The sequence below is a fragment of the Nycticebus coucang genome, chromosome 11, assembly GCF_027406575.1.
Source record: "Nycticebus coucang isolate mNycCou1 chromosome 11, mNycCou1.pri, whole genome shotgun sequence".
Taxonomy (NCBI): domain Eukaryota; kingdom Metazoa; phylum Chordata; class Mammalia; order Primates; family Lorisidae; genus Nycticebus; species Nycticebus coucang.
Window position 1 is genome coordinate 66,878,597 of NC_069790.1, and position 15,704 is coordinate 66,894,300.

Genomic DNA, 15,704 nt, shown 5'->3' on the forward strand with positions numbered 1-15,704 from the left:
ATGGTATGTTTTTCCATTTGTTAAAATTTTCAGCTATTTCTTTTCTTAGAGTTTCATAGTTCTCTTTATAGAGATCTTTCACGTCTTTTGTTAGGTAAATTCCCAAATATTTCATCTTCTTTGGCACTACTGTGAATGGGATAGAGTCCTTAACTGCTTTTTCAATTTGACCGTTGTTGGTGTATATAAAGGCTACCGATTTATGAATGTTGATTTTGTAACCTGAGACGCTGCTGTATTCCTTGATCACTTCTAGGAGTTTTGTAGTAGAGTCCCTAGTGTTTTCCAGATACACAATCATACCATCTGCGAAGAGCGAGAGTTTGATCTCTTCTGACCCTATATGGATACCCTTGATCGCCTTTTCTTCCCTAATTGCGGTGGCTAAAACTTCCATTACAATGTTGAAAAGCAATGGAGACAATGGGCAGCCTTGTCTGGTTCCTGATCTGAGTGGAAATGATTCCAATTTAACTCCATTCAATATGATATTGGCTGTGGGTTTGCTGTAGATAGCCTCTATCAGTTTAAGAAAAGTCCCTTCTAGACCAATTTTCTTGAGTGTTCTGATCATGAAGGGATGCTGGATATTATCAAAAGCTTTTTCTGCATCAATTGAGAGAATCATATGGTCTTTGTTTTTTAATTTGTTTATGTGCTGAATTACATTTATAGATTTACGTATATTGAACCAGCCTTGAGACCCTGGGATAAAACCAACTTGGTCATGATGTATAATTTGTTTGATGTGTTGCTGGATTCTGTTTGTTAGGATCTTGTTGAATATTTTTGCATCTATATTCATTAGTGATATTGGTCTATAATTTTCTTTTCTTGTTGGGTCTTTTCCTGGTTTGGGGATCAGGGTGATATTTGCTTCATAGAACGTGTTGGGTAGTCTTCCTTCTTTTTCTACATTTTGGAACAGGTTGAGTAATATAGGTACTAATTCCTCTTTAAAGGTTTGGTAGAATTCTGACGTGAAACCATCTGGTCCCGGGCTTTTCTTTTTAGGGAGGTTTTGTATAGTTGATGCTATTTCTGAACTTGATATGGGTCTGTTCAACATTTCCACTTGATTCTGGTTAAGTCTTGGAAGGTGGCGTGCTTCCAAGTATCGGTCTATTTCCTTCAGATTTTCATATTTCTGAGAATAAAGTTTCTTGTAATATTCATTAAGGATTTTTTGGATTTCTGATGAGTCTGTGGTTATTTCGTCTTTGTTGTTTCTGATTGATGATATTAGAGATTTTACTCTTTTTTTCCTGATTAGGTTGGCCAGAGGTTTATCTATTTTATTGACCTTTTCAAAAAACCAGCTTTTTGATTTATTGATCTGTTGTATTATTCTTTTGTTTTCAATTTCATTTAATTCTGCTCTAGTTTTGGTTATTTCTTTTCTTCTACTGGGTTTGGGGTTGGAATGTTCTTCCTTTTCCAGTTGCGTGAGATGTCCCATTAAGTTGTTAACTTCCTCTCTTTCCGTTCTCTTGAGGAAGGCTTGCAGTGCTATAAATTTCCCTCTTAGAACTGCCTTTGCAGTGTCCCAGAGGTTCTGATAGCTTGTGTGTTCATTGTCATTTTGTTCCAAAAAATTGGTGATTTCTTTCTTAATCTCATCTCTGACCCAGCTATCATTCAGCATAAGGTTATTTAACTTCCATGTTTTTGTATGGGTATGCAGATTCCTGTTGTTACTCAATTCAAGTTTTATTCCATGATGGTCCGAGAAGATGCATGGAATAATTTCTATTCCTTTAAATTTACTGAGGTTAGACTTGTGACCTAAAATGTGATCAATTTTGGAGTAAGTTCCGTGGGCTGATGAGAAGTATGTGTATTCAGTTTTCTTGGGATGAAATGTTCTGTAGATGTCTGCTAAATCTAAATATTGGATGGTTAGGTTTAAATCTAAGATTTCTTTGCTCAGCTTCTTTCTGGAGGATCGATCCAACACTGCCAAGGGAGTGTTGAAATCTCCAACGATTATGGAGCTGGAGGAAATCAAGTTACTCATGTCTGTTAGAGTTTCTCTTATAAACTGAGGTGCATTCTGGTTGGGTGCATAGATATTAATAATTGAGATCTCGTCATATTGAGTATTACCCTTAACAAATATGAAGTGACCATTCTTGTCCTTCCTTACTTTTGATGGTTTAAAGCCTACTGTATCTGCAAATAAAATTGCAACACCTGCTTTTTTCTGATTACCATTTGCCTGAAATATGGATGACCATCCTTTCACCCTGAGTCTGTATTTGTCTTTTAAGTTGAGATGTGACTCTTGTATGCAACAAATATCCGGCTTGAGTTTTTGTATCCAGTCAGCTAACCTATGCCTCTTTAGAGGACAGTTTAAGCCATTCACATTGATGGATAGTATTGATAAGTCTGGTGGAATTTTGGGTATTGAGTTTTTCAAAGGTCCAGTGGACATTTTTAATCCTTTCACCAGTGTGGAAGTTGGAGTTTGATCCGAAGTTTCTGAGTGAGTTTACTTTTGTGGTATAGGATTGGGTTGGTCATTGTGGAGGATAGGTCTGAGAACATCCTGAAGAGCTGGTTTACTTATGGCAAATTTTTTCAACATATGAATGTCATTGAAGTATTTAATTTCTCCATCATAGATGAAACTCAGTTTAGCTGGATACAAGATCCTGGGTTGAAAGTTTTTTTGCTTTAGGAGATTAAAAGTTGATGACCAGCCTCTTCTTGCTTGAAAAGTTTCAGCAGAGAGATCTGCAGTTATTCTAATATTCTTACCTTTGTACGTTATAGTTTTCTTTCGCCGGGCTGCTTTGAGAATCTTCTCTTTCATGTTAACTTTAGTGAAGCTAATTATGATATGTCTGGGAGATGGCTTATTGGGGTTGAATCGTGCTGGGGTTCTGAAGCTGTCTGCTATCTGAATTTCAGATTCTCTAGGCATGTCTGGAAAATTTTCTTTCATAATTTCATGTAGAAGGGCCTCTGTGCCCTTGGCTGCAACTTCATCAGTCTCCGAAATTCCTATAACTCTTATGTTATTTTTTTTCGAATTATCTGAGAGCTCTCTGAGTGAGTGATCCGTTTTTGCTCTCCATTTCTCTTCCTCTTTGAGAGATTGGGAGCGTTCGAAGACTTTATCTTCAATGTCAGAAATCCTTTCTTCTGCTTGCTCCATTCTGTTACTGAGGGATTCTACTGTATTTTTCATATCTTTGAGGGCTGTAAGTTCTTGTTTCAGTGTGTCTAAGTCTTTGGTGGTTTTGTCTTTAAATTCGTTAAATTCTTGAGACAGTTTTTGAATTTCTCCTCGAATTCCTAATTCCATTTTATTAATCTTGTCTGCAAACCAAATTCTGAATTCGACTTCTGACATCTCAGCCAGTTGTTTATGAATGGGATCTTCAATCACATCTGCCGTATCTTTTCTTGGGGGGGTTGATCTATTCTGGTTATTCATGTTACCAGAGTTTTTCCGCTGATTCCGCCCCATGGTTTACTCCCTTTGGTTTTTCCCCTGGGGTTTTATCGAGGGCCCGTACAGTGTTGTGGCCTGAGAAACTGGGGCCCTGTCTGGTGTGGTGGAGCAAAGTGGTTCTGTCTTGTTTTCAGCTGGTTTCTGTTCGATCCTATTGCAACTTCTACTCTGGCTTGAAGTCTCAGCTGTGTGGAAAAATCAGCAATTAAGTCACCCTGCCTGCCCACCTCTGGCCCCAGTTGGAAAAGGAGAATCAAACCTTCCTACAATCGCACACCCAGGGCACCACCTGAAAAGTCCTCAGTCTATTAGCCCAGTTCAAAAGGTCCGAATCAACTGTCTCAATCGGCACTTGTCTCAGGTGGAAGGGTTCAAGAGGTCTCTGGGAACTGGATCACAGGGGCCTGGTGACTCCTCTGAGACAGTTCACCCCAGTGCAGCGTGGAGTCAGGAGGAGCCACCCCGCAAACAGAGCAGTCTGGGAAGGTTGACGTCTCCTTCTCCACTTTGCCCCTCCGTCGGACCCAGTCACTGGTATCTCTGCAGATGGCTAACCCAGTTGCCTGCAGTGAACAGACACTCCAGGGGTTTGCACCTGCCTGAATCGCAAGGAAGTCTGCCAGGCCCCCGCAGACTGCCGCTATCTAGCAGGAGGAGATGGGGCCTGACATCTTTGAGTGTTTGATGCAGGTGATGGGAGGGAGGTGTTCACTCAGGCTTAGCCCCGTCCCTGATGGATGCTGCTAACAGAACAGAACAGAACAGACAACTTTGTGAGGTTCTGTCTCTGTTCCTGTCGTCGCCTACAGGAGACGGGCTGTTTTGAGTTCAAACGTCTTTGCTGCTGGAGAATTGCGTCTGAACACCTCTCTGGGTCGGCCCCGCCCTGGAGGCTTCCGGGTTTGTGAGCCATGTCACCGGTGGCCTCCTCTGGTTGCACAGTGAGACAGGGGGTGTGGCCTCAGAATATCCAGAAGTGAGCGTTCTGCCGTTAAAGAAAAAACGGCTGTTGATCTACCTCCAGGGAACTGCTGCTCTGGTGTGGGCACTCAGGCGACCCTTTTCTCCTCTGTCCCGCGCCCCAGAGTCAGCACTGAGCGGCCGCAGTTTGTGCTGGGTCCACACCCCTTAAGAGATCCCCCAAGAATCAGAACTCTTGGGGGATGGGCCCCCAGACCCGGATTGGGAGTGGGGCGGGGGGAAGCTAGAGTTTCATTCAGTTTCACGCAATACTACGGTCCGGGGAGGGCTCCTGCACTGCACCGCAGGGAAGTGCCGCCAAGGCTTGATTTCCCCTCAGCGGAGTGCCCTCTCCTCGCTCACGTGTCCCAGAGTCAGCGCTGACCTGACGCAGCTCAGGCACTGTGCACTCCCCTCCAGAAATCACCCAAGGAGCCGAACTCCTGGGGGATAGGCCCTCAGACCCCGAGTGAGAGTAGGGGTTCTCAGCTCTCAGCGGGGAGGCCAGAGTCTGATTCAGTCTTGGGCCCCCTATGCCCGGGGAGCTGCACCGCAGGGAAGTGCTGCGAGGCGTGACTCCCCCTCAGCCCGGTGCCCTCTCCTCACTCGGCGCGCCTCAGAGTCAATGCTGACCAGTCGCAACTCGGGGACTGTCCACTCCCCTTGAGAAATCACCCAAGGATCCGAAGTCCTGTCCATTCCCTTTTATTCAACATAGTACCAAAGTCCCATCCAGAAATCTTGCCACAAAGAAATAAAAGCCATTCAAATAAAAAAAGGAAGACATTAAATTATCCTCTTTGCAAATGACATTATCTTATATGTATTATGGAAAAGGCTAAAGACTCCACCAAAAAAACCTGTTAGATATAATAAATAAATTCAGCAAAATTGTAGGATATAAAATTTAAGTACAAAATTTAGTAGCATTTCTATACATTAACAATAAACTATCTCAAAAAGAAGTCAAGAAAGCATTCCCATTTATAATAGCTGTAAAAAATATTTAAGTAAATCTAACTAAAGAGGTAAAAGACTTATATCCTAAAAATTATAAAACATTAATGGAAGAAATAGAATAAGACATAAATAAATAGAAAGATAGCTCATGTTCAAAAATAAAATGTCCATACTACCCAAATGGCCTACAGATTTGGCCTACATACCAAAATTCCAATGAAATTTTTCACATAATTAGAAAAAATAATCCTAAAATTCATACAAAATCACACAGAAAAGACCCCAAGTAGGCAAAGCAATCTTAAGCAAAAAGAGTTGGTGGTATAACAAAACCAGACTCCAAAATATAAAGTTATAGCAATCAAGATACCATAGTACTGGCTTAAACAACAGACATACAAACCAGTGGAACATAATAGAAAGCCCAAAATAATTTAATGCATTTACAGTTAGCTAAATTTCAACAAAGATGCCAAAAAATGCACATAAGGAAAGAAGAATCCCCTTCAATAAATGGTACTGGGGAAACTGGATATCCACAGATAGAAGAATAAAATTAGACCTCATTTGCATACCATGTCCACAAATTTTTACAAAATGAAGACTTAAATTTTACACCTAAAACTGTAAAACTACTAAAACAAAATATAGGGGAATACCTCCCTGATACTGATCTGGCAACGATTATTTTTGTATATGATCCCCTAGCACAGACATAAAAACAAAAATAGACTAATGGGATTACATCTAACTAAAGAGCATCTGCACAGCAAAGAAAACTATCCTCAAAAAGACAACCTATGGAATAGGAGAAAATATTTACAAAATATAAATCTGATAAGGGGTTAATTATCTAATATATGAGGAACTCTAAAGCCTCGATAGAAAGAAAAAAATTATCCTAATTTAAAAATGAGCTAAGAACCTCTTACTCACAGGAAGATACAAATGGCTAATAGGTATTTGGGAAAATATTCAACATCACCAAGCATCCTAGAAATTACAATTAAAACCACAATGAGATATCATCTCATGTTTAGTAGGGTGACTATTATTTTTTTTTTTTAAGTTTTGAAACAGAAGTAGAGAAATTAAAACCCTTGCACACTACTGGTAGAAATGTAAAACAACTTAGACTTTAAGCAAGACAGTATGGCAGTTTCTCAAAAAATTAAAGTGAAAACTAGCATATGACTTAGTAATCCCACCACTCAATATGTATCCAAAGGAAATGAGGTTAACACACTGAAGAGCTATCTGCACTTTGGAGTTCACTGCAACGATATAGCCAAGGTATGGACTCACCTAGGCGAATCCATCAACAGAGAAACAGGTAAATAGTGTACATACCCACTTCTATGTAATAACATACTACTTAATCATACAAATAAGTAAATTCTGTCATGTGTGACAGCATGGATGAACCTGGAGAATATTATGATCAGTGAAATAAGCCAGGAGCAGAAAAAAAGACAAATACCACATAATGCTACTTCTATGCAGAGGATTAAAAAAATAGAAGAGTCAAATGATGAGTACCAGAGCCTGGGGAGGGGGTGGGAGACTGAGGAGATGTTGGACCAAAGAATGTAAAATTTCAGTGAGGAGAAATAAATTTAAGATCTCTATTGTACATCATTGTGACTACAGTTCATGACAGTATATTGTATACTTAAAAATTGCGGAGAGCAGATTTCAAGTGTTTTCACTAAAAAACATAAGTATGTGACATAATGCATATGTGAATTAGCTTGATGTAGACATCCCATGTGTATACATATATCAAAACATGTTTATTACAAATAGGAGAAAAATATATAAATATATGTATTTACTGGTCAATGAAAAAATACAAAATAAAGATTTATGACAAGCCACTTTTATGAAACAAAGGGTGGTTTTATTCCTTGAGCCAATGCTCACAAAGTCTTAGGAAAATTGGTCTGCTTCCAGATTCAGTGGGTTCAGGAACTTTAGTAAATTTGTAGGACCTCATGAAGAGAGGAATTGACCCAAAATTTGGTGAGGCTTTTGTTTTGTAGTCTCTGAATAGCGATAAGAGAGACTTTTCAAATTCTCACCTGACATTATGAAGCATTTATATGGTCTCAATCCTATGACCTCAGTAATAGTTCAATACTACATATCTTCAGATTGGCAAAGTAAGTTTTAATGGTATTATGTGGTAAATTTTTTCTTTTTTTGCAGAATCTACCTAAATAATGCAGAGAAATTGCATTTTATATCTTGCTTATTTCCCTTTATACTAGTTCAAGTTTCTAAATTCTGCCAAATATAAACATGTCTCAAAGATCTGCCTGATACAGTTCTAGTATCCCTTACTGTGCTTGTAATAGGTAGTAGATATTATACTAAATAGTTTATAAACCTATTTTTTCTTTAGCCACACTTCCAACTTGCAGTTTGGTGTAGCTATGAATGAAAAGTTAATAGAATTATCAATATTTTAAAATTAAACAGCAGCAAACAGAACTAGAACAAGTCTCCTTTCTTCCAAATGTGAATAAAGTAATATATAAGTATACTAATAGTGTTTTTTATTTCCTTGGTTTTATCTATACCTTCTTGCTTTATTTTTGACCAAATAACAACTGCTTTCTTTAAAACATAAGTAGAGTTCCTATTAGTAAGAAAGAGTGTATTATAATTGTTCATCATATCATGTTGCATATTTCTCAAGCAATCAATTGCATTAAGGTTTTGAAGTTTACTCTAAATGAAATTTGTAATTAAATTCCCTAATACTGCTAATACTGCTATGGTGTATTATCAAGCTGTGGAATAAACCACCCATCATTTTATAAAAGACTTTTCTGTTTCAGTACGGCCTGGGGCAAATTGTTATATCATCACTACACTAGAAATTAAGCTGTGTCTGTGATGACAATTACTCGTGCAATTTCCTGAAATTCCAGACTAGAACTAAAACCATACCTATGATTAAAGACAGCACAATGGAAATATAGAACTGCATGAAATATGGAATGTATATCTATTGCAAAAATGATAGTGCTTTTTCTTTGGAACAAGAGAATAAAGAATTTTGAGAGAACTATTAAATTTAATATCGCCTGCCTATTGCCTAAAGAATAAATGTTCTCTTTCGTAGTTTTTCATGTTCTCAGGCTGTATATAATACTCTATATTCAGTCCAAGATCTGCTCCAAATAAAATATTATACCTTTAACTATGTTTCAGTTCTGTGTATCTTGATTAGATTTTCTTCTTGATCAAAGTGCTGATTTTCACATTAGAAATATTAAAGCATTTTCACACTTGTTTCTCATTTTCGATTCAAGCAGGTGAAAAGAAAAAAAAAATCTTTACAAGCTTTTCCCAGAGTCTGGAGGGGCTAATTTGCAAGATCATGAATCTCTGGAAAAGAGTTTGGTTTAACTATAAAAAAGAAAATAAATCTTAGATGTTTTCTGATGAGCTGCAGATCATCACCCAGATCAGCAGCATCTTTTTTTGTGAAGACCTGGCACATCTGTGTTACACAGACTGAAGGATAATTAACCTGAGTTTCATTTAGCCATTTTAAACAGTGAGGACAGAATCTTGGTGATAAAAGCTTTAGGAACACTTGTGCAAATTACAGTGGCCAGGATGTAGTCACTTTAATAAGCAGGGCTTTTTTTTTTTTCTGTTGTTCCAAATCCAAATGCTACCATCCAGGCTGTAAAATGATCCTAATCTATTACATTTGAGTTATCTTTTTGAAGGCAGTCAGAATACAAAATCCCATAAGGAAACAATCTTTATTTTCCATTGGCTGCATATGCTGCATGTATAATGAAAAGCGTTTCACATATTTATTTTAAGTATGTGATAGAATTACAACATTGACGATGTTCATGATCTTCAAAAAAATGTGATGCATTTTAAACATATGGTGATGCCTAGCCTCTCTTAGGAATGCTTAAATAAAATGTATGTAATTTGTACATATGCAAATGTAAATATGCTGAATTAAATACATATTTTATTTGCATATCTATGTATTTGTGTAAATATCAAAAAGATTTGACATTTAAAAAGACAAGTTTAAGACATCTTGGATTTTGTTTCACTTTGCTCAAAGAAATTTTAGTGACTTTCTATGATAATGTATTGGTGAATTCTATAGTTGGTGGTTATCAATTTGGGATTGTCTATGATTGGTTGACAACGCTTTCTCTAAATTAAATGAGTAAAGTAAAAATTGCCTTCTATATTTTGCTATGCTCAATGACTTTTCTAATTTTCTTTCAAGATGCAAACTATCTTTTATTTTCCCCAAATTTTCCAGATTAATGCCAATTATTTCATCTTATAAAATACTAATCTTGTATTTTTATGAAGTATATTTATATCTCAAAATTATATCAATGATAGTAATATATCTACACCAAGAAATCAGAAATGGCTTTAACTGATAACTAGTGAATTGCTCAGGGCCAGTATTCAGTAGAAAATGATCTGTTTAGAGAAAATAAAGCTAAGTTTTTTATTTGGTATTTCTCTTAATACTTACAATGACACCAAAAATACATTTATACTTAAAATCCTCATTTCTGAGGATAAGAGAATATTTATAGAGAGATCTTGACAGTCATTATTCTTTATGTGATTTCTAAGTAGATTAAAATTTTTATGTCGTTAAGGACTTAATATAATTATAAGCAACATGAAAAATGTCTTTTTCAGTGGAAATTTAATGTATATTATACAGAATAAAGCCAAGTACTTAAAATAACTTTCTCAGCAGTGGAAAAAGAAAGTTAATGTTAATTATGTTTACAATGTTCTCCTCTGACATGAGAAAATCTTCTAAAATTTGTATCCTAGGTCAATTTTTTGTCTTCTCTCGCATTCTACATCACCCGCTTTTTAAGTCATTCTCCTCCACTCCAGTGAGTGACTCCAGGGCTTTTTCTGGGAAACACCATGTACTTTCCTCAAGAGTGCTTTCACTTGCACTGTCCATCCTATTTCTTTTTCAGAATTTCTCCACCATCTTCTTCTCCTTCCTGATGCCTTCTTAACTTACCCTATAGATAATTCCATAAATGTCATTTCCAAGAAATTATTTCGTAAGTAATCAAGTTCTCTCCTTGTATTTTGACTTTATATTTCAATTCACCATTATAGTTTGATAATTCTGTGTTTAAATATCTCTCCATGAAAATAAGGACCTGTTTATTTTATTCACCACCATATTCCCAGAATAAAACCAAAAATATAAGTGGGAAATAAACAATCAATAAAATGAATTCTACTAGAGCTCTCGGGAGATAGACGTGCTTTCTTTTCTGTTCTCCATTTTATCCATAACATATAACATAGAGCCTGACACACAATAGTTACATAAGAGACACTTGCTAAAAGAGTAAAATAATTATGCATGTCTTTTCTTATCAGTTTCCTTTCACAGATGGTAAAAAGACTGAGTGGCATAATTTCAGTTTTTATTGAGGTCTGTCAGATTTCAAAGCTGCAACATGCTTTATTATGCTGACATAAACAAGTACTATTATGACTTAGATGCTGACTCTCCTCCAAATAATCAGTACATACTATAATAATTATACAATAATTTTAATAATATTTAATGTGTAATTTTTTATATTCCTGGTGCTACAGAATATATATATAGCATGCATATATATATAGTATATATAAAATGATATTCTGACTTTAGTTTCTAGAAGAAAAAAAGAATGTACACTTAATTTGCTTTGTATTTGCGTGTTTCACATGCTGTTTTGCCATGGTAAGTGAAAGCTTAATTAGTAATATTGATGGGACAGTTTTTATGTTTATCATAAAAGTGGTACTCTAGATAAAAGTCATTTTGCTGACAGAGGATAATCTGAATCTACTATTTCTTTAACCTTTCTAGATGCTCTTTAAATGCTAAAAAAATGTCATCAAAATATTACTAAGAAGCTAGTGGTCTTGAAATTATTTGGGGGAAGTTTTCTTAGGTTCTAGACTAGGCTCAGATATATTCTCTTTTTCATTATTAACTAAATTTCTCTGGTCAACTTTAATGATATAATGTTTCAGTGAAATTGCTGATTCTTCTTCAACTGATAGGGAACAGGTTAACAAAAGCCCTCGGATTTTGCTTTAAAACTTTGAAACCTTCAGGAATTAGAAAAAATGGGGCTTTTTTAAAAATGAAGGATTGCTATAAGGGTCAGAAGAATGGGATAGTTTGGAAATTTGCATTAAAAGATGTTGCACACTTAAATCTCACCTCCTACTAGGATCAGCCAGACCAAAGTCCTTCCGCAGTAGGTGAGAAATTGTCATTTTGGGGAATTTAAGTCAGAGCATCAAGCAAGTTGAGGAAAGGGCTGACAGTTGAGGGCTGAGAGTCGAGGCCTGAGATGCTAGAATAAAGATAGAAAGATTGCCTGTATAATAAACATATAACTCTCTTTCCCAGTATTTTATTTTGTTATTATTTTATTTCTTAAATTTTTGTTTATTTATTTTTGATACAGAGTCTCACTCTGTCACCCTAGTTAGAGTGCCATGGTGTCATCATAATTTACAGCAACCTCAACCTCTTGGGCTCAAGTGATTCTTCTGCCTCACCCTCCTAAGTAGCTGGGACTACAGAGGCACCTGCCATGATGTCCAGTGAGGTTTTCTATTTTTAGTAGAAAGTCTTGCTCAGGCTGGTCTCCAGTTCCTGAGATCAAGCAATCCACCTGTTCAGCCTCCCAGAGCACTAGGGTTATAGGCATGAGCCACACGCCTGGCGAATTTTCTTTTCTTTTCTTTATAGCAATATACCTTTTTATTTTGTTAAAAATGATTTCTTCTTTAATTTCCAAAAAAAATATGGCTTCTTTATTTTCCGCTACTCAGTTTTAACACATCATTAAGGACACAATTATTAATGTCATTGAATAAAAGAGATTTATAAACTGGAAATGTATTTTCTGGAAATCAACTTTCAAATAACTCAGTAATTTTTGTAATTTCCCGTGTGAAGCCCTGGATGAAGCAGTGCGTAAATAAGGCCTGACTGCCTGAGCAGTACAAATCCCCTCTGTTACAGGACAAAGCGGAAGTACAGCCCAGGAGGCCTTCAGCAGAAGCCTGCCTCGCCCAGGACTACCGTGAAGGCCAGTTAGTGTGCAAAGCATCATGAGCATCATGAATTATGAGCAGGATTTGAAGGAAGAAATATACTACAACAGACTCACCACATTCTTCAAACCACAAAGGGAGACTGAGGAAAAACTGGCTATAGGCCAAAGAAGCACCCTGGCCCACAACACAGGTCCTTCAGGTGGGTAAGAAGCAGGCCAGGTTTATCTAGTGGAGGATGTTTTCCTGGCACTATCCTTGGGAGAGAGGCCTTCACCACAAACCCTGAGGCAGGTCTCCAGTGGTTCAGGACACAACCAGTAACAACAGCAACAGACATACATTTGTGCCCCTTAGGTAAGCTCCGTTTAAATATAATCAAAAACTATGGCAGCATGAGATTTTATGCCACTTCTGGAGAATTCAGGAACATTCCAGAACCAGCCAGATCCCTTCAGTCCTATGAGAGCAAGCAACACTTTTTTTCTAGCTCCCTAAAAATTTTGAAGTTACAGTGAAAAATATAAGAACTACAGATTAGGGTGGGGGGAAAAATTGGAAAACCAAAGTAACTCTGCACCCTCCCTTGGAGGGTGTCTGTTAACTTCCTAAGCAGCGAATACATGTGCAGATGGTGTTTCAGGCTACAGCCATTACCGATTTAGAGGTGTCCTGTTGTCCCTGTGATCTCCTTTCCCAAGAAGGCCCAAACTGTTGTTACAACTGTTTGTGCTTTAAAAGAAAAGGTAAGTCAGGGCGGTGCCTGTGGCTCAGTCGGTAAGGCACCGGCCCCATATACCGAGAGTGGCGGGTTCAAACCCAGACCCGGCCAAACTGCAACAAAAAAATAGCCGGGCGTTGTGGCGGGCGCCTGTAGTCCCAGCTACTCGGGAGGCTGAGGCAAGAGAATCACTTGGGCCCAGGAGTTGGAGGTTGCTGTGAGCTGTGTGAGGCCACAGCACTCTACCAAGGGCCATAAAGTGAGACTCTGTCTCTACAAAAAAAAAAAAAGAAATCGAAAACAATTTAAAAAAAAATAAATAAAAAAAAAAAAAAAAAAGAAAAGGTAAGTCAGGATCCACTGGAAATAGCAGTCCTGCAAATGGCATTAAGAAATCATGTTCAATTTCACAGAAAATGTCTGATTAGAGGGGCTCTTGGTGGAAGCAGAAGTTTTGAGGAAATGAAGAAAGTCCCTGTCACTTCTGGTGCAGAGTAATGGTGAAAATGGGCATATGCTGCTGGCTTTAGCTCCCCACGGAAGTTGGATAACCTGCTGGACTTCCACGGGGGGGCATGTGCTCCCTGCGACCTTCCTGGGCTACATCTTGCAGAGCTTCAAGGAAGTTCTCGGTGATGAGGTGATCCGCCTGTAGAGGCACAGCAATGTTCACCTCAAATTCCACTTTGAAGTTGGTGGTGTCCAGTGTAGGGCAGGTGAATAGCCTGGGGAAGACCATGTATATGGGTACAGAGAGGCTCCTACAAACATTCCCATCAGCGATCTGGCTATCCTGGATCTCTGTGGCACCACCGGCATAGCCTTCTGCACACCCACAGGTCTCCACGTGCACCAGCTGCAGCTCTATGCTGCTGACGGCAGCCCCTGAGCTCTCCACCACCTGCTCTCCTGTGAGAGGCTGCATGATGACATGGTTCGTTGAATTGAGATGTCCTCTAATGAGAAATTTGGGGAGTGAGGCCCTCTCTTTGACGTTCTATAAGGTATCGGGTGTGATCGTGAAGTCCACAGGACTTGGAGTCAACTTCCTCTTGTGAATGATGATTTCGCAAGTCTTTGTCAGGTCCTTGGCCAACAGAGACCGCTTCATGTCACAGCGCAGCCTATACAGAATATTGACAAACAAGGTAAGTCTCATACAGAGCTTTGTTACCCTTCATGTGCAGAGGAAATTCAAAAGGAACTACTGTGTTGCCACTGGGAAACTTCCCTGGCTTTACCATTTCTATGGTGCTGTTGATAATCTGGATGGGTTTAACAGAATTATAAAAAACTTCAATCACACCCACACTTTTGGCACTGAGCTGGAGGTTTACAGTTCCTTCCATTGTCAAAGACACCCCCTGGTGCTGAATGGAATCCTTACTGGATATGACCACCACACCAGACAGTATCCCCAGCGTGATAAACTTTATTTGCTCTTTTAATCTTTTTTTTTATTCTTTTTTTTTTTTTTTTGTAGAGACAGAGTCTCACTGTACCGCCCTCGGGTAGAGTGCCGTGGCGTCACACGGCTCACAGCAACCTCTAACTCTTGGGCTTAGGCGATTCTCCTGCCTCAGCCTCCGGAGCAGCTGGGACTACAGGCGCCCGCCACAACGCCCGGCTATTTTTTTGTTGCAGTTTGGCCGGGGCTGGGTTTGAACCCGCCACCCTGGGCATATGGGGCCGGCGCCCTACTCACTGAGCCACAGGCGCCGCCCTGCTCTTTTAATCTTGATGTCAAGGGAGGTCCCCATCTCAAATTCTTTGCAGCAGCCTATTCTTTTATTTTCTATTTTTATAATTTTTTTTTTGTGGAGACAGAGTCTCACTTTATGGCCCTCGGTAGAGTGCCATGGCCTCACACAGCTCACAGCAACCTCCAACTCCTGGGCCTAAGCGATCCTCTTGCCTCAGCCTCCCAAGTAGTTGGGACTACAGGCGCCCGCCACAATGCCCGGCTATTTTTTGGTTGCAGTTTGGCCGGGGCCGGGTTTGAACCCGCCACCCTCCATATATGGGGCCGGCGCCTTACTGACTGGGCCACAGGCACTGCCCTATTTTTATAATTTTTATTTCAAATATAGCACTAGAAAATATAAGGGTCCTTGTTACATGGGTGAAATGCATATTGCTGAAGTCAGGTTTTTTAGCGTGCTCATCACCAGAATAAAGTAGATTGTATATGATAGGTAAGACTTCATCCCTTACCCCTTCGTCCTCCCCATTTCTTGGGAGTATTTTTTTCATCTTAAATTATTATGTATGGTGAGATATGGTGTCTTGTTTTTCATTCTTCTGCATATAGCTATTCCTATCACCATTTATTGAATAGGGCTTTCTTTCCAATACACTATTGTCTGCTTTGTTGAAATAAGTTGGTTGTAAGTAGATGGTTTTATTTTTGCTTTCCCTCTTCTGTTCCATTGCTTTATTTCTCTACTTTGACACTGGTACCATACTAATTGGGTTACTATATTCTTGTAC

General features: G+C 38.6%; 1 pseudogene; it reads right to left on the bottom strand.

The window, feature by feature from the left end:
- Nucleotides 1–13,814: 13,814 nt before the first annotated feature.
- LOC128560183 (vacuolar protein sorting-associated protein 26C-like) lies at nucleotides 13,815–14,974 on the bottom strand (annotated as a pseudogene).
- Between the last annotated feature and the right edge of the window lie 730 nt (nucleotides 14,975–15,704).